We start from the raw sequence: 20,828 nt of genomic DNA, 5'->3' as shown, positions 1-20,828 counted from the left end.
TGAAAAGGTTCCATAAGGTGCTGAGAAGAAAATGAATTCAACTGTTTTGGGATGAAATATTCTATAGATGTCTGTTAGGTTCATTTGATTTATAGTATTATTTAGGTCAAAAGCATCTTTATTAACTTTATATCTGGATAATCTGTCTATTGGTGAAAGGGTATGGTGAAATTACCCAGCGTTTTTGCATTGGGGTCTATCTGGGGCTTAATATCAAGCAGTATTTGTTTTATACAATTAGGTTCCCTAGCATTTGGGTTATAAATAATCACTGTTGCTATATCTTTTTATTTGCTTTTTCTTTTTTGCAGTATGCAATGAACTTCCTTGTTTCTTCTGATTAGTTTTTGCTTGTAATCTGCCTCTTTTGACATTAGAATAATTACTTTTTCTTGTTTCTAGACTTCATTTAAACAAAATATCTTTTTTTCTGTCCTTTAATTTAATTCTGTCTTTGATTGTAAGGTGAGTCTCTTGCAAACAGCATATACTTTTTTTTGTTTGTTTGTTTTTTATTTTTATTTTTTATTGGTTGTTCAAAACATTACATAACTCATGACATATCATCTTTCATACATTTGATTTAAGTGGGTTATGAACTCCCATTTTTACCCCAAATACAAGTTGCAGAATCACATCGGTTACACATCCACATTTTTCCATAATGCCATATTAGTGACTGTTGTATTCTGCTACCTTTCCTATCCCCTACTATCCCCCCTCCCCTTCCCTCCCATCTTCCCTCTCTACCCCAACAGCTGTTGTTCAATTCTCTCCCTTGTTTTTTTCCCCTTTCCCCTCACCATCTCTTATATGTAATTATGTGTAACAATGAGGGTCTCCTTCCATTTCCATACAGTTTCCCTTCTCTCTCCCTTTCCCTCCCACCACTCGTCTCTGTATAATGTTAGTCTTTTCCTCATGCTCTTCCTCCCTGCTCTGTTCTTAGTTGCTCTCCTTATATCAAAGAAGACATTTGGCATTTGTTTTTTAGGGATTGGCTAGCTTCACTTAGCATAATCTGTTCTAAGGCCATCCATTTCCGTGCAAATTCCATGATTTTGTCGTTTTTTAATGCTGCGTAACACTCCATTGTGTATAAATGCCACATTTTTTTATCCATTCATCTATTGAAGGGCATCTAGGTTGATTCCACAGTCTAGCTATTGTGAATTGTGCTGCTATGATCATTGATGTGGCAGTATCCCTATAATATGCTCTTATAAGGTCCTCAGGGAATAGTCCGAGAAGGGTGATAGCTGGGTCAAATGGTGGTTCCATTCCCAGCTTTCCCATGAATCTCCATACTGCTTTCCATATTGGCCGCACCAATTTGCAGTCCCACCAGCAATGTGCAAGTGTACCCTTTTCCCCACATCCTCGCCAGCACTTATTGTTGTTTGACTTCATAATGGCTGCCATTCTTACTGGAGTGAGATGGTATCTTAGGGTGGTTTTGATTTGCATTTCTCTTACTGCTAGAGATGGTGAGCATTTTTTCATGTACTTATTGATTGATTGTATGTCCTCCTCTGAGAAGTGTCTGTTCAGGTCCTTGGCCCATTTGTTGATTGGGTTATTTGTTATCTTATTGTTTAATTTTTGAAGTTCTTTGTATATTCTGGATATTAGGGCTCTATCTGAAGTGTGAGGAGTAAAAATTTGTTTCCAGGATGTAGGTTCCCTATTTACCTCTCTTATTGTTTCTCTTGCTGAGAAAAAACTTTTTAGTTTAAGTAAGTCCCATTTGTTTATTCTTGTATTTAACTCTTGGGCTATGGGCGTCCTATTAAGGAATTTGGAGCCCGACCCCACAATATGTAGATCAGAGCCAACTTTTTCTTCTATCAGGCGCAGAGTCTCTGATTTGATATCAAGCTCTTTGATCCATTTTGAGTTAACTTTTGTGCATGGAGAGAGAAAGGGGTTCAGCTTCATTTTATTGCATATGGATTTCCAGTTTTCCCAGCACCATTTGTTGAAGATGCTATCCTTCCTCCATTGCATGTTTTTAGCCCCTTTATCAAATATAAGAAAGTTGTAATTTGTGGATTGGTCTCTGTGTCCTCTATTCTGTACCATTGATCCACCTGCCTGTTTTGGTACCAGTACCATACTGTTTTTGTTACTATCACTTTGTAGTACAGTTTGAACTCTGGTATCGCTATACCTCCAGATTCACACTTCCTGCTTAGAATTGCTTTTGCTAATCTGGGTCTTTTGTTTTTCCATATGAATTTCATGATAGCTTTATCTATTTCTACAAGAAATGCTGTTGGGATTTTGATTGGCATTGCATTGAACCTGTAGAGAACTTTGGGTAATATCACCATTTTGATGATGTTGGTTCTGCCTATCCATGAACAGGGTACATTTTTCCATCTTCTAAGATCTTCTTCTATCTCTCTATTTAGGGTTCTGTAGTTTTCATTGTATAAATCTTTCACCTCTTTTGTTAGATTAATTCCCAAGTATTTAATTTTTTTGAGGATATTGTGAATGGGATGGTTTTCCTCATTTCCATTTCAGAAGTTTAAACAGCATATACTTGAGTCTTTGCTTTATAATCCGTTCTCCCAGAGTATGTATTTTAATTGGAGAGTTGAGACCATTTACTTTCAGAATTATTATAAAGAGATGTTTATTATTTTCTACCATTTGATTTGTTCCATATATTTAATTCAATCACTTTTCATTTGCTTAAGTATGCTTCCAGTGAACTTCATCCATTTGAGGGCTCTGGAGTTTGTTTTTGAGTTCTTCTGTGTGTAATATTTTCTGTGGTGTTGGCTTAGCTATCATGAATTCTTTTAGTTTATCCTTACATAGGAAAGTTTTTATTTCTCCTTTGATTCTGAATGACAACTTTGCTGAATATAACAACCTTGGTAGGCAATTGTTTTCTATCAGAGCTTGGATTATCTCTTTCTAAACCTGTTTGGATTTTAGAGTCTGAGCTCAAAAGTCCAAAGTGAATCTTATTGTTTTAACTTTTAATGTGACCTGATGTTTTTCTCTTGTATCTTTTAATATTTTATCCTTATTCTCTATGTTAGATATTCTGATTATAATATCTTAGAGATTTTTTTATCTTGTCTATTTGGGATTTTATATGTATTTTGTTTGTGAATGTCCACCTCACTCCTGAAATTTGGAAATTTTTCTCATATTATTTTACTGAAAATATTCTTAATGTCACTAGCCTGTATTTTCATGTACTCTTCTGTCTCAATGACTCTTAAGTTTTGTCTCTTAATATTGTCACACAGTTCTTATATATTCTTATCATTTTTTAAATTTTTTTCTTCCTACTGTACAGTCAATGTTCAAATTCATTTGTTCTCATAATTCATTGCTTAAATATTTTAGTTCATTGATCATTACAATAAATAATCTTTTAAAATATTCTTTCTCTGGAATTTCATCCCCTTCCATACATGTGAGTTTCTTTGTTGAGGGATTATAAACTGGGGGGAGGGGATTTTTTTTGCCAGTTTCCTCATATTGTCAGAGGCCTTGGATTTATGCATTCCTTGAAATAGATTCCTCTTTCTTTTTTTATCATGAGGGTGGACTTTGGTGTGTAATTATCTCTTTTGTAGTAAGTCCTGTGTGGTTAGTATATCTTAGTTTCAAAACCTAGGCTCAGTATAATCCATGTGTTAATTTTAACCACTAATGAGTCTTAAGTTTTCTTCTGCAGAACTGCTGATTTAATTCACTCTTGGAAAGCTGGTGACCAGTGTGGTCCAAACTATCATCTTGTATCTTCCTGTTCTTTTGGCTGTAAAAGCAGATGCCCAAGAGTGAGACCTGAAGTTCCCTGTAGCCATTTCTATCTGGAAGCTGGTCATTGGTTTGTGGAGGGGGGTTGTCTCCCCTATCATATATGTTAAATTATTGTTGAAGCTTGAATGGGGTTAGTTTGTGTGTGAAGCAAGTTGTGCTTTCACTTTGCTGAGTTGTAGATATAACTCAGCTAAAGAATCTTTACCATGTGATTTTGCAGTGTTCCATTTATTCCCCAGCTCCTCTCAGAAAAATAGAAAACAAACAACAGCAGCAATAGCAGTTAACAACATAGAGCACTAGAATAAATATCTGGTGCTTGCTATGACATCAACAACACTAATTACCACAAAAAGAAACGGTGGGGTCAGCAATTAATAATAGTAACTTTGGTTATCATCCATGAACTATCATACCTATCATTAAAGGAAATACCAGGTGTCAACTTGCCATACATAGTATTAATGACCACAACATGAGTTTTGGGGGCAGGAATTATATAAACTAAATAGTTCTAAAACAAGTGTAAAATTATAGTTTATTAAGAGAAAAGAAAATGTGGTCAGAAAGCAAAATAAAGTATAAAATATTGAAAAAGTGAAAGGGAAAGCAGAGGAGGGGTAGCAAGTGGCAGCTATAAAGAAGGAGAAATAAAAATAACTAAAGGAAATAAATTAGAAAGAGAAAAAAGAGGAGCTTTTATTACAGGAGCTTGAAGAAAGGAGAGAAAGATGTACTTATTTATTATTTTCAATTTTTTAAAATTTATGAGAGTGGAATGCATTACAATTTTTATTACATATATAGAGCAAAATTTTTCATATCTCTAGTTCTATACAAAGTATAATCATACTAATTTGTGTCTTCTTACATGTGCTTTGGATAATAATGATCATCATATTCCACCATCATTTCAAACCCCATGCCCTCTCCTTTTCCCTCCCACCCCTCTGGCCTATCTAGAGTTCCTCTATTCCTCCAATGCTCCCTCTTCCTACCCCACTATGAATCAGCCTCCTTATATCAGAAAAAAACATTTGACATTTGGTTTTTGGAGATTGCCTAACTTCACTTAGCATTATCTTCTCTAACTCCATCCATTTACCAGAAAATGCCATAATTTTATTCTCTTTTATTGCTGAGTAATATTCCACTGTGTATATATGCCACATTTTTTTATTCATTCATCTATTGAAGGGCATCTAGGTTGGTTTCACAGTTTAGCTATTGTGAATTGTGCTGCTATAAACATTGATGTGGCTGTGTCCCTGTAGTATGCTATTTTTAAGTCCTTTGGGTATAGACCAAGGAGAGGAATAGTGGGGTCCAATGGTGGTTCCATTCCCAATATTCTAAGAAATCTCCATACTGCTTTCCATATTGGCTGCACCAATTTGCAGTCCCACCAGTAATGTATGAGTGTACCTTTCCCCCTACATTCTCGTCAACACTTATTGTTTTTTGTATTCATAATAGCTGCCATTGTGACTGGAATAAGATGATATCTTAGAGTGGTTTTGATTTTCATTTCTCTAATTGCTACAGAAGTTGAAATTTTTTTCATATATTTGTTGATTGATTGTACATCATCTTCTCAGAATGTCTGTTCAGGTCCTTGGCCATTTATTGATTGGGTTATTATTATTTTTCTTTTGGTGTTTAGTTTTTTGAGTTCTTTATATACCCTAGAGATTAGTGCTCTATCTGATGTGTGAGGGGTAGAGATTTGCTCTCAAGAAGTAGGCTCTCTATTCACCTCATAGATTGTTTCTCTGCTGAAAAGAAACTTTTTAGTTTAAGTCCATCCCATTTATTGATTCTTGATTTTAATCCTTGCAGCAAAGTAGTCTTATTAAGGAAGTAGAGGCCTAATCCCACATGATGGAGATTAGGACCTACCTTTTTATTCTATTAAACGCAGGGTCTCAGGTTTTATTCCAAGTCCTTGATCCATTTTAAGCTGAGTTTTTGCATGGTGAGATATAGGGGTTTAATTTCATTTTGCTGCATATGGATTTCCAGTTTTCCCAGTACCTTTTGTTGAAGAGGCTATCTTTTCTACAATGCATGTTTTTGGCACCATTGTCTAATATGATAATTGTAATTTTATGGGTTAGGCTCTGTGTCCTCTATTCTGTACCATTGGTCTACTAGTCTGTTTTGATGCCAATACCATGCTATTTTTGTTACTATTGCTCTGTAGTATAGTTTAATTTTTGGTATAGTGATGCCACCTGCTTCACTCTTCCTGCTAAGGATTTCTTTAGCTATTCTGGGTCTCTTATTTTTCCAGATGAACTTCATGATTACTTTTTCTATTTCTATGAGGAATGTCTTGGGAATTTTGGTCAGAACTGCATTAAATCTGTATAGTGCTTTTGGTAGTATGGTCATTTTTATAATATTAATTCTGCCTTTCCAAGAGCAATGTAGATCTTTCCATCTTCTAAGGTCTTCTTTGGCTTCTTTCTTTAGTTGGTCAGTTGGTCAGGGTTGCTAACATTTCCCTTTGCCAAAATTCAGCTACCCAATTTATAAAATTTATCATTTTATGTGACAATGTCTTGTAAGTATGGTAATTTTGAAAGTTATTTATTAATTTCATAAACATATATATCCCCAAATCACTGTTCATGATAAAGAAAATTAATGCAAAAACAAAAACTGTGAAGTTTTTTTGTAATTTTCATTATTATAGATATTTTAGTTTCATTGAATTGATTCCCAAGTTTTTTTTTTTTTTTTGAGGCTATTGTAAATGGGGTAGTTTCCCTTTCTGAGGATTTCTCACTGATATACAGAAATGCTTTTGATTTATGGGTGTTGATGTTATATCCTGCTACTTTGTTGAACTCATTTACTAGTTCTAGAATATTAGAAGTTTTCTGGTAGGACTTTTAGAGTCTTCCAGGTATAGAATCATATCATCAGCAAATAGTGCCAACTTGAGTTCTTCTTTTCCTATGTGTATCCCTTTAATTTCTTTCATCTGTTTAATTGCTCTGGCCAGTGTTTTAAGAACTGTTAAATAGAAGTGGTGAAAGAGGACATCCCTGTCTTCTTCCAGTTTTTAGAGAGAATGCCTTCAATTTATCTCCATTTAGCATGATGTTGGCCTGGGCCTTAGCAAAGATAGCTTTTATAATGTTGAGATATGTTCCTGTTACCCTAGTTTTTCTAGTGTTTTGAACATGAAAGGTTGCTGTATTTTGTCAAATGGTTTTTCTATGTTTATTGAGATGATCATATGATTCTTATCTTTCAGTCTATTGATGTGATGAATTACATTTATTGATTTCCTTATGTTGAACCAACCTTGAATCCCTGGGATGAATCCCACTTGATCGTGGTGCACAATCTTTTTGATATGTTTTGTATTCGATCTGTCAGAATTTTGTTGAGAATTTTTGCATCTGAATTTTTCTCTTTTTGATTGTCTTTGCCTGGTTTTGGAATCAGGGTGATATTGGACTTATAGAATAAGTTTGGAAGTGCTGCCTTTTTATCTATTTCCTGAAATAAATTGAAGAGTATTGGTATTAGTTTTTCTTTAAAGGTCTTGTATAACTTGGTTCTGTATCCATCTGGTCCTCAGCTTTTCTTGGTGGGTATACTTTTGATTGCATCTTCTATTTCATCACTTGAAATTGATCTGTTTAAATTGTGTATATTATCCTGATTCAATTTGGGCAAATCATATGACTCTAGAAATTTGTCAATACCTTTACTATTTTGTATTTTATTGGAGTACAAGTCTTCAAAATAATTTCTAATTATCTTCTGTTTTTCTGTAGTGTCTGTTGCGATATTTCCTTTTTCATTATGTATGTTAGTGATTTGAGTTTTCTCTCTCCTTCTTTCGATAGCATGGCTAAGAGTCTGTCAATTTTATTTATTTTTTCAAAGAACCAACTTTTTGTTAAGTCAATTTTTCAATTGTTTCTTTTGTTTCAATTTCATTGATTTCAGCTCTGATTTTAATTATTTCCTATCTTCTGCTGCTTTTGGTGTTGATTTGTTCTTCTTTTTCTAGGGCTTTGAGATGTACTGTTAAGTCATTTATTTTTGACTTTTTCTTCTTTTAAGGAATGAACTCCATGCAATGAACTTTCCTCTTAGAACTGCTTTCATAGTGTCTCAGAGATTTTGATGTTGTTTCTGTGTTCTCATTCACCTCTAAAAATGTTTTAATCTCCTCCTTGATATCTTCTGAAACCCACTGTTCATTCAGTAGCATATTATTTAGTCTCTAGGTGTTGGAGTGAATTTTATTTTTTATTTTATCATTGATTTCTAATTTCATTCCATTATGATCTGATAGAAAGCAGGGTAATATCTCAACATTTTTATATTTACTTAGAGTTGCTTTGTGGCATAATATATGATATATTTGAGAGAAGGATCCATGTGCTGCTGAGAAGAAAGTGTATTCTCTCATTGAAGGATGAAATATTCTATATATGTCATGTAAGTCTAAGTTATGGATTGTATTATTGAGTTTTACAGTTTCTGTATTCAAATTTTGTTTGGAAGATCTATCTAGTGGTTAAAGAGGTGTGTTTAAGTCACCCAAAATTATTGTGTTGCTTCTATTTGACTCTTGAACTTGAGAAGAGTTTGTTTGATGAACATAGATGCTCCATTGTTTGGGGCATATATATTTATAATTGTTAAGTATTGTTGGTGTATGTTTCCCTTGAGAAGTATGTAGTGTTCTTCTTTATCCTTTTTGATTGGCTTTAGGCTGAAGTCTACTTTATTTGATATGAGGATGGAAACCCCTGCTTGCTTCTACAGTCCATGTGGGTGATATGATTTTTCCTAATCCTTCACCTTCAGTCTGTGGATATCTTTTCTTATGAGATGAGTTTCTCTGAGGCAGCATGTTGTTGCTTCTCTCTCTCTCTCTCTCTCTCTCTCTCTCTCTCTCTCTCTCTCTTTTGATCCAATTTGCTAGTCTATGTCTTTTGATGGGTGAGTTTAGGCCATTAACATTCAGGGTTGTTATGAGACATGATTTGTATTCCCAGCCATTTTTGTTTATTTTTTTTAATTTAACTTGACTTGGTTTCTTCTTAGATTAGATTTTCCTTTAGTGTAATACCTCCCCTTGCTGATTTTCATTGTTGTTTTTCAATTACTCTTTAGGGAATATTTTGCTGAGGATGTTCTGCAGTACAGACTTTCTAGTTGTAAATCCTTTTATCTTATGTTTATCATGGAAAGTTTTTATTTCATTATCAAATCTAAAGCTTAGTTTTGCTGGATGTAAGATTCTTGTTTGGCATCCATCTTCCTTCAGAGCTTGGTATATGATCTCCTGGCCTTGAGGGCCTGGGTTGTTAAATCTGCAGAGATACAAATTGGTCTGCCCCTGTGTGATCTGATTCCTCTCTCTTGTGGCTTTTAGAATTCTATCCTTATTCTATATGCTAGGCATTTTTATTATAATGCACCTTGGTGCAGATCTGTTGTAATTTTGTACATTTGGTGTCCTGTAAGCCTCTTGTATTTGGTTTTCCAATTAGTTCTTCATGCTTGGGAAATTTTCTGATATTATCTCATTGAAGAGATTGTGCATTCCTTTGGTTTGAAACACTGTGCCTTTCTCTATCCCAGTAACTCTTAGATTTGGTCTTTTGATGCTGGCCCATAATTCTTGTATATTCTGTTCATGGTTTCTTCCTGTCTTCAATGTGTGATCCACTTTATTTTCCAGATTGTATACTTTGTCTTCATTATCTGATGTTCTTTCTTCTAAGTGATCTAGTCTGTTGGTTGTGCTTTCTCTTGAGTTTTTTTATTTGATTTATTGTATCCTTCATTTCAAGGGTTTCTGACTGTTTTTTTTCCAGAGTCTCTATCTCTCTATTTAAGTAATCTTTTGCTATCTGTATTTGCTGTCATCTCTTTGTTGGAGTGATCAATTTTTGCCTGTATGTGCTTATTTTGGTCATTCTTTATTTCACAGATCATTTTAATTATGAACCTTTTGAACTCCTTCTCTGACATTTCATCAACTTCGCTATCCATGGGTTCTGTTATTATAGTGTCCTGGTTTGTTTGGAGCACTTTCCTCCCTTGTTTTTTCATGATGTCTATGTGTCTTCCTTTCTTGCAATGTAGATCTGAGATATTACAGTTTCTTCCCTATATTCTTGTAGTATCCATGCCGATTGTCTGTACCTCACCTTGATGTTGGGCTTCCAGACTCTGTTGGTGTTCCTCAATGTATGCTACTGCATCTAAAGGTGGTGGTGGCAATAGCAGAGGTAACTCAAGACAATAAAGTGCCCCAAGTTGGAAGCAATGTCTTACAGAGATGGGGCTGAGAGGGTGGGCCTCACACTCCCTTTGGGATGCCTGTTCTGAGATGCAGCTGCTTCTAGACCCTGTCTGTTGTCAAAAGTTAGGGCTACTTCGTGGTGAAGGCTATGGCAATGACTGCAGTGTTCCAAGATGGAAGGGAGTTAGGCTTAGGATCCCAGGTGATGGGGGCGGGGAGGCTGAACTTGAACCTACCCTGGACCTGGGTCCTATGCAAGTCGGTTTGGGTGGGTCTAGGCTGGGCGTGGCCTCCCGGGGTAGTCTGCTGGTTGGAAGGGGTGGTCCTGTGCCAAAGGCTGGACTCTGGTGGGTGGAACACAGTATGCCTGGGTCCCACGTGGGCTTGTGTGGGCAGTCTGGGCTGGGTCTCAGAGAGGAAGATTAAGGAAACAAAAATAAAAGTAAAAACAACCAAAAAGCCATACCAAACTCAAACAAAAAATAATAATAATTCTAAGCAACCAAAGACAAGGCCAAATAATAAATGGGTGGGGAAAAATGATAAAATATTTTGAAAATATATGGGAATGTGCAGCAAGAACTCTCACACACACACGTAAGCACACACACAAACAGAAAGAAAGTGCAAAAAGAAAAAAGAATAAAAAGCAAAAACAATTGATACAAAAAAATGAAGGAATTGTGTCCTATAGGGTGGTCAAAACTGTTGAGAAAAATGAACATTCCTTGTCTATGTCCTGCTATGCTTTTTTCCCCTTTCTTCTTGGGCTCTGTACCCGAGAGCAGGGCTGGTGATAGTTAAACTCTTTTTCTTGTGTTGCTCACCAATCTGCCAGCCGGAGTGGCTGGGAACTAAAGCTGATTGTAATAGCTGTCAGCTTCTCTTCTTACCAATATAAGGTAGGGTAGAATGGTACATACTGACAATTGGAGTTGTGTCTGGACAGAACTGATGGATGCATTCCTAGGGTGGATCTGATGCAGAATTCTAAACAAGAAGTTCTGGTGGCTGCTAGCCAGTATGTAGCTGTGATCAGAGCTTCAGAACTTTGTTGGGTGAAATCTGCTCCAGAGAGATTAAATCACCACCCCTTAGGGACAGGCAGATGCCAATCTCAACTAGGCATCTGGATCTCAGGGACCTCTTGAGGACTTTAAGAGTAAAGTAACTAACCCTCCTCAGATCTTGCACACTCCACTGTCCAGGAATGTAGCCTTCCCTTAATCAGACTCTGAGTGCAATTGTGCCTGCCTAATCAGCTTCTGGACATTGTCTCTCTGGCCCCATGAACTTCCAGACCCAGTGGTTATGCAAACTGCACTCTCTTCAGTATTCCCAGCCTGAATTCCCTGGGTACCATCCTCTCTGTGCCCATTTCAGCTGTGCCCCACCTAAGACATTCTAGGCCCCAAGTGTTTGATGGGAGGTCTGGCAATGCTTCCTATGATCTCCTGGATTCCTACAGAAGAAAGCCCAGTTGTGCTTAAATATGGTTCCCCATTTCAGCTTTCCACCAGCCAAGAAACATGGAGTACTTTTCAAACTCCAGCCTCTTATTCAGTTAAGATCAGGCTGCCTCCCTGTTCCATAGGTTCTCCCATGCTAAATTTGTTCTCTGTATTTTTCTCTCTTCCTGCCTGTGTCACCACTCCCCTCTGAGATAAACTGGTGGCACTGGCATGACAGACCTGGATCCAAAGTATTCTTGTCCTACGTTCAGAGTACCCAAATTCATGTGTCACTAAGATTATCTTAGTATCCAGTACTGAATTTCTGTGACTTCCCTGGGTTGCTCATCTCCCTGAGAAGGTATACTCCTCCTGCTTGAATTCCAGACCACAGAAAAGCTGCAAAAATTTATTCTTTCTCTATTCTGCCATATTTCCTTCTCCTCTTATATTATCTTTTTGAACTGTTATCATTTCTTTCCAACACAAGTCTTAACTTTGGGTATTTTGTTTTTTACCTTTTGCCCATTTAGTTAACCAATTTTTTTCAGCATCATTTATTGAATATTCCTCCATTCTCACTGATTTGCAGTACTATTTTCCATATAAACTTATGGCTGTTTTTGAGCTCTCTTTTGTTTCATTGGTATATTTCACACCCTTATATGTCTTGCTATCTGATAGAGCAGGTCTTTTTCTGTTTATCTTCCTCAAAAGGTTATGACACCTTGTGCCCTTTCCATTTCATGTAAATTTGATACAGCTTATAAAAATTACCATATACACATACACATGTAAATGCTTCCTCGGGTTTTTGTTAGAATTATATTGAATCTATAAATCAATTTAGGGAACATTGAAATCTCAACTATACTGAGTTCTTTCAGTACATGATCATGACATAGGTCTTTTTAAATTTCCTTCATTAAAATTTTACATTTTCTCTTTAGAGATATTGCATATCTTTTAACTGGGTACATCATTATTTTAAACTTGTATTTTTTTGCTCTTAATGTAAATCTTACGTATTATTTCTTGTATCTAAAACTATGATTTAGTTTTTCATGTCATGTATGCAGGTAACTTGTAAACTCTATTGTTTATCATAATAATTTATGTATAGGCTATTTATATTTTCTACATACATAGAATATCATTTTTGAAAATTATATTTTGTATTTTCTTTCCTAATCTTTTCACCATTTATGTAAATTTCTTTTTTATTGTGAGATTGAAAACATTCACTATAATGTAGTCTAGAATGTACAAGAATATCGGACTTATTCCTAATGTTAGAGCAAAGCCTTTAATGTGTTGCCATTAAGTCTGAGGTATACATTAGGTATTTTTGTAGATAATCTTCAATGGGGTAACAAAGTCTCTTCCACTTTTAGGTTGCTAAGAATTTTTATTATGAAATGATGTTAAATTTCATTAAGTACTTTTTCTGCTTGCTGTTATGATGGTAGAATTTTACACATTGATACATTTGGTTTGCTAATATTTTCTTTAGGAGTTCTGTATACATGTTCATAAGTGAAATGGGTCTGTAATTTTTTCATACCATTTTATATTATGGTATCAATTTTTTTCTGGCCTCTTCAATGAATTGTGAAGTGTTCTTTCTTTTTCTATTCCCTAGTAGATATGGGAGTAGTTTGGACTATTTGAGAGAACTCACCAATGAAATCATTTGGCTTTATTTTTGTGGAAAATTTTGATTATACATTCAATTAATCTGATAGTAACAGAACTATTCAAGATTTCTATATATTCTTGAGTCTGTTTTGGTGAGTTCTATTTTTGTCTGGGAATTTATAATTTTTCCTATAAAGTTGCTTAATAAATCCAATTTGTTATCTTTTAGATGTCTGAGGTAACCATAGTAATTTGTACCTTTTCACTCCTATATTGATTAATAACACTTTACCTGTTAATTTCTTGATCATTTTCACTATGGCTTTATAATATAACCATTGTTTTCAGAAAACACTGTTGAATTTGTTTTCTATCTCTGTTTTACATTTATTTATAATCTCATAAATTTCTGTTGTTCCTACTATTTATGCTTTATTTTTTCTTTGAATTTATCATACTCATTTTAGAAAAAAACTTATTTGAAACTTAGCTCATTATAAGCCTGCTTTCTTTTCTAATATTGGCATGTGAGAGTGAAAATTTCCATTTTAATACTGTTTTGGCTATATCCTGAAATTGTTAAAACACAGTGGTTTTATTGCACTTAGTTTGAAATATTTTCTACTTTCCATTATAAGTTCCTCTTTTTTATTGGTGCACTATAGTTGTACATAATGGTGGGATTTATATTTACTTATGAGTACACTCACACAATATAACAATATAATTTGGGTTTCTTCTTTATTCAATATGGTTGTTTTAGAAGCATGTTTTTTAAAAATTTTTCAAACATATGGGGATTTTCTAGTTCTCTTCTTGGTTTTCATTTATAGCTGAATTTCCATATAGTCAGGAAATATATACAGTATGATTTCAGTTCTTTAAAACTTTGAAGGTCAGCAGTCATCTCATCAACTTTTGTATCTCTTAAAAAGAATCAATTCTGTGTTGTAAATACATCCATCCAGTACATCAAGTGTGATAATAGTAAAGTTCAAATTTTTATTTCTATGCTGAATCTTTGTTTATTTTTTGAATACAAAAAGAGTAATACAATTCTCCTAATATGAATGTATGCATTCTTTCTGATATATGTATATATATATATAATATATATATATAAAATTCATGAATAAAAAATTTATATATATATGTATTATATATATATATAATACATATATATATAAATTTTTTATTCATGAATTTTGACACACTATTTTACATTTCATACAGATTTGAAATAACTACATTTCCTGGTACATTATTCTCTTACTCTCAAGTAGTCCTTTTTTGTTTGTTTGTTTGAAATTCATTTTATATATATTATCTTGCTATAGCTTTTTGGAGAAGGAGGAGTTGTAGTATTTAATGGTATATCTTTTATCAGTCTTTTTAACTTTAACCTTTCTGTAGTTCTGGGTTTCAGCTATATCCCTAGTAAACAATGGAATCTTTTTTCAGGCCATCTTTTCCCTTATTTATAGCATTTACTGGTATATTCAGTTTAAAAATCTATCTTATTTATTTTAAAAATTTGTCCTATCTTATTTTTCTCTATGTATTGCCTTATTTTTTACCCTTTTTTTCTATGAGCTTGTAATACTATTTACTTTGTTTTCTATTAATTCAGTTGTTTTTCTAGATTTGCCACAACATGAATACTTTAACTATAAAAACATAAAGTTCATAAATGTCTTTTCTTTGTTGCTGACCTTAAAATACTTTTTCCATCTGTTACTGTCTTTATATTTTGGACAATTTCTTCTGACACATCTTTTAGTTGAGTAAATCTCTCTGCAATCCTAATATCCTATTAAGCACACCCACTTTTTTTGTTTTGTTTTGTTGTTTTCCAACACTGCGGATTAACTATCTTTCTTGCAGATATTTAAAGTTTGATTTAAATTAATTTTGGCATAGTGGACAGACTTGCTTGATAACCTTTTCTAATTTATCTTTATACTAAGTATGTAGCACTTTGGGATTCCAGTCCTAAGAGGGGTGGATAGGTCTGGTGTCCCCACCTGTTTTCCTGTATCATCCAGGCAGCAAAAGCTGCAGCTTGTTTTTCTTCTTCAGCTTAAGAAAATGACCTTAAGATAAAAGGACATTTTTGTCCTTGGTTTTCCACTCAGAGTTGTTTCTTATATTTTATTCTGATAACTATTTATGTTGTCAGATTTTACATGGTCTTCAGGATGGAGATATATATATATATATATATATATATATATATATATATATATATATAATCCAACATTTTTAGTTTTTTCAATAGGACAGTTGGTATGAATAACCTAGTCCAATATGTTATGAGAACACATACCCCAGGTTTATTGAGCATTTGCAACTCAATGGAGTATAAATGTGAGTGTGAGTAGTTTCTCCTTCAGTGAAGTCTTGGCTAGAATCCAGACATTTTAAGTTTCTAGACAAATTTTATGTTTGTATTTAAGATGTGGTCTTTTGGCTTCTTTCCTTCTTCCTTATTGATTACAGTAGAGAATATAGAATATGGCCATATGGTCCAATTTTCAGATAACTCCTTCCCCCTTCCACTCCCAGGCATCAAGTCCTTAGTGTTGATAATGCAGGAAAAAAAAAAAAAGAGTAGAAAGAGGGCTTTCAACTTAACTATTAACAATACCCTGTCTTTGCTCTAGGTTGGTCTGGTTCCATCTGAAATTGGACCCTCTACTGGTATGCCCTCTTCTCACAGGCCAAGTGTAACCTATGTGATATAAAAATCAGTTTCACCCTCATTCTGTATGTTGTTCAATGAGCTTGTAATACTACTTACTTACCCATCAATGTCCTTTTGAAGTCAAAACCTTTTTTACTCAACTCTCAGAGTACACATCTGGGCAGCTTCAAGGATGTCTTGATGACCATGCTCATTTATGCAAAATTAAAATTTTCACTTTTTTGTACCCTACAAGACAACTCCAGGGATAGAGTAAGAGTTGAGTCACTCTTCTGAGTACCTGACCCCAAAGCATGATTGATATGGCCTTCCATAGAGGATCTCTTACTTTCAGAACCTTTCTAAGCAAATGCACCCAGACCTCAAGGAATATATGTAAATAGCAAGCATTGTTTCCCACAGAGACATAACAAAGTATTGAAAACCACACAACCATATTCCTAGATCCTTAGAGCACCAAACCCCTTCCCCCAAAAGTCTCTTAACCAACTAGAATGCTCTGCTCCTCTATATGAGGCACATACATATGCCTTCCCCTGAGCCAGCATCCAGCTGAAGAATAAGATGCTGTTGTTCCCTTCCATAGGTACTTTGAATGTTTAGGTATGATTCTTTGGATTACTCCTAATTGGGCTTGAGAGAGAAGATAGCAACCTCCTCTTTTCCATGTATGAGAGGAAGAAGGACCAAATAGTACATTACTGATGGTGGACACTTTCCTGACTTTTTCCTTTATTTCATAAAACTCGTGGGCAGAAGGGAGTGAAGTTGGTATCTGATTTATCACTGGTACTTCCCAGCAATTCTTCAGGAAGAAGTCTGGCCCCAGAGACTGGAGGTGAGAGCAAGAAGTCATTAGTGCCCTCAACTGGCCTTATCCTCAATTCTGAGCAAACAGGAGGATATAACTCATCATCCATAATTAATAATTAGGCCCCAGAAGTTAATAGTTGCTCTTCTCTTCTAGGATGATGAACTCCTGAGTGATTTTTTTAGATATTTCCTTTCTCCCCTTTCTCATCTATATTTCCTAGTTTTTTTTTTCTGAGTGAGCACACATTCATTACATAATAAAAATTAAAATGTTTCTCTGGATGCTCTACTTTTATTAACAGGAAACTGTTTTACTCCCTTTATTATTCATCAAATTATTACCTGTTACATTTATTGACAACTTGCTTTAATTTTCAAATGTGAAAATTCCTTCCCTTATGACTCTTTTTTTTTACTTTTTGTGCACCTGAATTTCAAACTCTGTTGCTACACATGGTTATGATTTTCTTTTCACATTTTAATAAAATGAATTTCTGATTTAAGGAATTAAAGGAAATTGGAACCTGAAAATTAAATATTACACTTAATCACTTAGTTGACATGAAAATACCCCCCACAAACAAATGTTAGGTGGAAATGATCATTGTTCTGTGCGAGGCATTCTAAGAGAACATTTAAAAATATATCTTCTAAGATAGAGAGCTCAGCCTTTGCCTCCAGCAGGTAGAAAGAAACTCACTGGCATTCAACTAGCACAGTGCTTCTTTGATTTGGTTGAATAAATTCTTTGGTCACTGAAGGAAACAGAGAACTTGGAAATGGTTCTTGATCAGCCTGGTAATTTTCCATTTCGTTTTTGGCCAGCTATGTGTTCTTTTCCATTGTACTTGTTTGTCCCAGTACATTGGGTTCACTGGGGGAGCACTTTGAATTTTCAGATGAAAATTCTTGATTAAATATGAGTCCAATGTTTTTCATTCTGGCATCATGACCTGCACACAGCAAAGGAGTTTTCATTTCCATGAAGCATGCTTTGATTAAGTATCTTCTGTGTGTCCAGTTCCATGCTAGATGATATTGGCCACCTGGGGACAGTGGAAGGAACCTTGAGTTTATGCTGAGTCTAAACATACCCTTGTTTGTCTTATGTATATTGATTTCATTAGGACATTTGTTAAATAATGTATCACTCATCTCAAGGAAGTAATAGTTTAGTACAGAGGATAAAACTTCCAACCTTGCTTATCTTTGCTAAAGACAAGATAAGAAGGAAATTATTCATTGCCAAATAGTAGTGTAGATAATTGATAGAGGAGCTGGGGTTCACAAGAATCAGTGTAAGCAGCATTGATGGGGAGCATTTACTACACACTGAGGAAATCAGATGAACTTTGAGGGATGAATGGACTTTGGGTAGACCAGAGAGTCAGATGAGCACTTTTTGAGTGTGCTAAGTAACAGGGAAGAAAAAGTGCAGAGTATAGAAAGAGTCCATGCAGAGCTTGATGAGAACAGAGGGGCAGAAGAAAAGAAGAACAAGAAGGCAGCTTTCCGTGACTCATGATAAGCACACATGGAGCAATCTTTTTAAAATCTCTGTCTACTTGATATGTGGGCAAAGAAGCTAAAATAACAGTGTTTTAATCTGGATCGATGTCCCAGACATTACTTATTCATTTCACAATTAAGTCTTTTGTCAATGGTATGAAGACGGGATAATAGCACATATGGGCTCTTTATAAATATTGTTTCATTCAATGCATATAACAATTCCATGAGGCAAGAATTGTATCATTACTGGCAAAAGAAACAGGGGAAATGGTGGGACAAACAAGAAAGGGATTTATTCTTTCTCCCACTTAAAAAAGTTCAAAGCTAGTCAGTCCAAGCCAGCTCCATGACCATCAGACTTCTTTCATCTCTCTAGTCATCACTCACTTAGGCTTGTGGTTGTCTCGTGGCTGCAGAAGGTCCACTATAGCCCCATTCATCACATTTGTGTTCTAAGTGGGAAGAAGAAAGAAGTGAAATGCAGAAGGGCACACCTAGTAGCTGTAATTTTTATACTGTGATCTCATCCCTGTCCATAGGAAAGGATGGGAAATATACTTACAGCTGAGAATATTCTGGCCCCTTTTAGTAAGGAAGAAGAGTGAGAATAGGATGTACGTTGGCTAGGCTGCTAGCAGTTTCTGTCAGAGTATGTTACTGCAGTTTTACAACTGAGAGAAGTAAACTGCTGAAGTGCTCTTACCCTAAGTCTCATGACAGTCCAAAACTGAGCTCTTTGCACCACTTTATGCAGTGCTTATGACTCAAATTCTAGGCTTTGTTTCTCTGACATTGGTCTCATACTTTCTCTTGAGCATGCTGAAATATGTCTCCTCTCAGGATTTTAGTGTAACTTCCTAGCTCCAACAAAATGCTCTGGTATCATAAAGAGGGAAAGGAATTTGGTCTAAACAATTTCCTGCATGTATATATTGGGCCATTCTTACTGAAGTTGAGGCTTCTGTAGGTACAGTTTGTGGAAGTTTTGGGAATAAAGCTTCTGAACAATGTTATTTATTTATTTTATTTGTTCTTTTAGTTATACATAACAGTAGTTTATTTTGACATATTTATACAAACATGGAGTATATCTTATTCTAATTAGGATCCCAGTCTTGTGGATGTATAAGATTTTTAGATTCACTGTGGTATATTCATATATATACATAAGAAAGTCATATCAGATTCATTACACTGTATTTCCTATTCCTATCCCCCTCCCTTCTCTTCATTCCCCTTTATCTAATCCACAGAACTTTTATTTCTACACCCTCCACTTGTTGTGTGTTAGCATCTACATATCAGAGAGAACATTTAACCTTTGGTTTAAGGGGACTGGCTTATTTCACTTAGCTTGATAGTCTCCAGATCCATCCATTTAAGAAAAATGTCATGAAGTCATTCTTTATAGGAAGAAATGTTCTGAACAATCTTTATGCCTGCTATCATATGTGTTTCATGTAAGCTCTCCTGACCCGGTATCTTCCTTCATCTCCTCAAATTTAGCACTTACCCATTTGTCATTCCTTCCCAAACATTCATGTCTCTGTCTCATTCAGCTCTGACACCCATTACTAACTCTATTCTCAGTAGGAATTATGAATAAGAACATGTACTGGGTAGCATTTTACTTACCCTGAATATTCAATCCACAAATGAATTATTTTTTGAACACTGTATTTATTACTGGACCAGGTTCACCTAGGTTTATTATGAAACATAATGGCAAGTATGTGTGACCCTAAGGAGTAACGTTCTAGCTGAGGAAATGAAATGCATACACATTAAAGGGCAGCTAATGCTCTAAGGCAGTATGTAAGTGCAGGCCAAGTGAGGGATAGATGTTGAATCTTCTTGAGTGTTAAGAGGAAGGAACTATTCTTTTTGGCTAAGGGGTTTGGGGAAAGATTCATGAAACAGGGAATTGATTCACTGCATGTGGGACTTGGAAAAGTTGAAAGGAGATGAAAGACTTCTTTAGAAGGGGAAATGGCAAGATGAAAGCCACGGAATTAGGAGGCCATTGAATGTATTCAAGAGTCAGGAGTGCACGGGCCTGGAAAAATAGTTGGTTACTATGGAAAGGATGGAGGAGGAAGGCTAAGAAATTGGTCTGGTGTTGGGAGAAAGTCTCAAATGCCAGCCTATGGAATGGGGACTGGATAGACATTTGGATTTTATCCAAATTGTATATAGGATTTAGAACAGTGGTTAATGAAGGTCCTGTTAATTTAAAAGACCTAACTCTAAGACTGTATAATCTGTACCTGTCAAACCAGTTGGCCCCACTCTGGGATTCTCCCTCTGATGTGCAGGTAGCTGGATCAGCCCCTGTGTCTTCTCTTCCTTCTCAGCCTGCTTTTCATTTGCAGTGGCCCCTTCATCATGTACATATTGATGAAGGCAAGAAAGACAGACTGACATCAATCCGTTTTATGAGTTGAGTTTTACTAGTTTACCAAAAGGTTTAGAGGGGACAATCTGAAAGCAGTCTTGTATATGACTTTTAGTGATTAAACGACTGTGTCTAGTAAGACAGACAAGTGATGACTGTAAGAACAACTTAGGTAGGGGTGGTCCACACACTGGGAACTAAGAGAGAGTCTGTGGCCCTTTTTAATTATGTTTAATTTCC

The sequence above is a fragment of the Urocitellus parryii genome, chromosome 5 (assembly GCF_045843805.1).
Source record: "Urocitellus parryii isolate mUroPar1 chromosome 5, mUroPar1.hap1, whole genome shotgun sequence".
In the NCBI taxonomy this organism is placed as follows: domain Eukaryota; kingdom Metazoa; phylum Chordata; class Mammalia; order Rodentia; family Sciuridae; genus Urocitellus; species Urocitellus parryii.
This window is presented reverse-complemented; position numbering follows the sequence as displayed.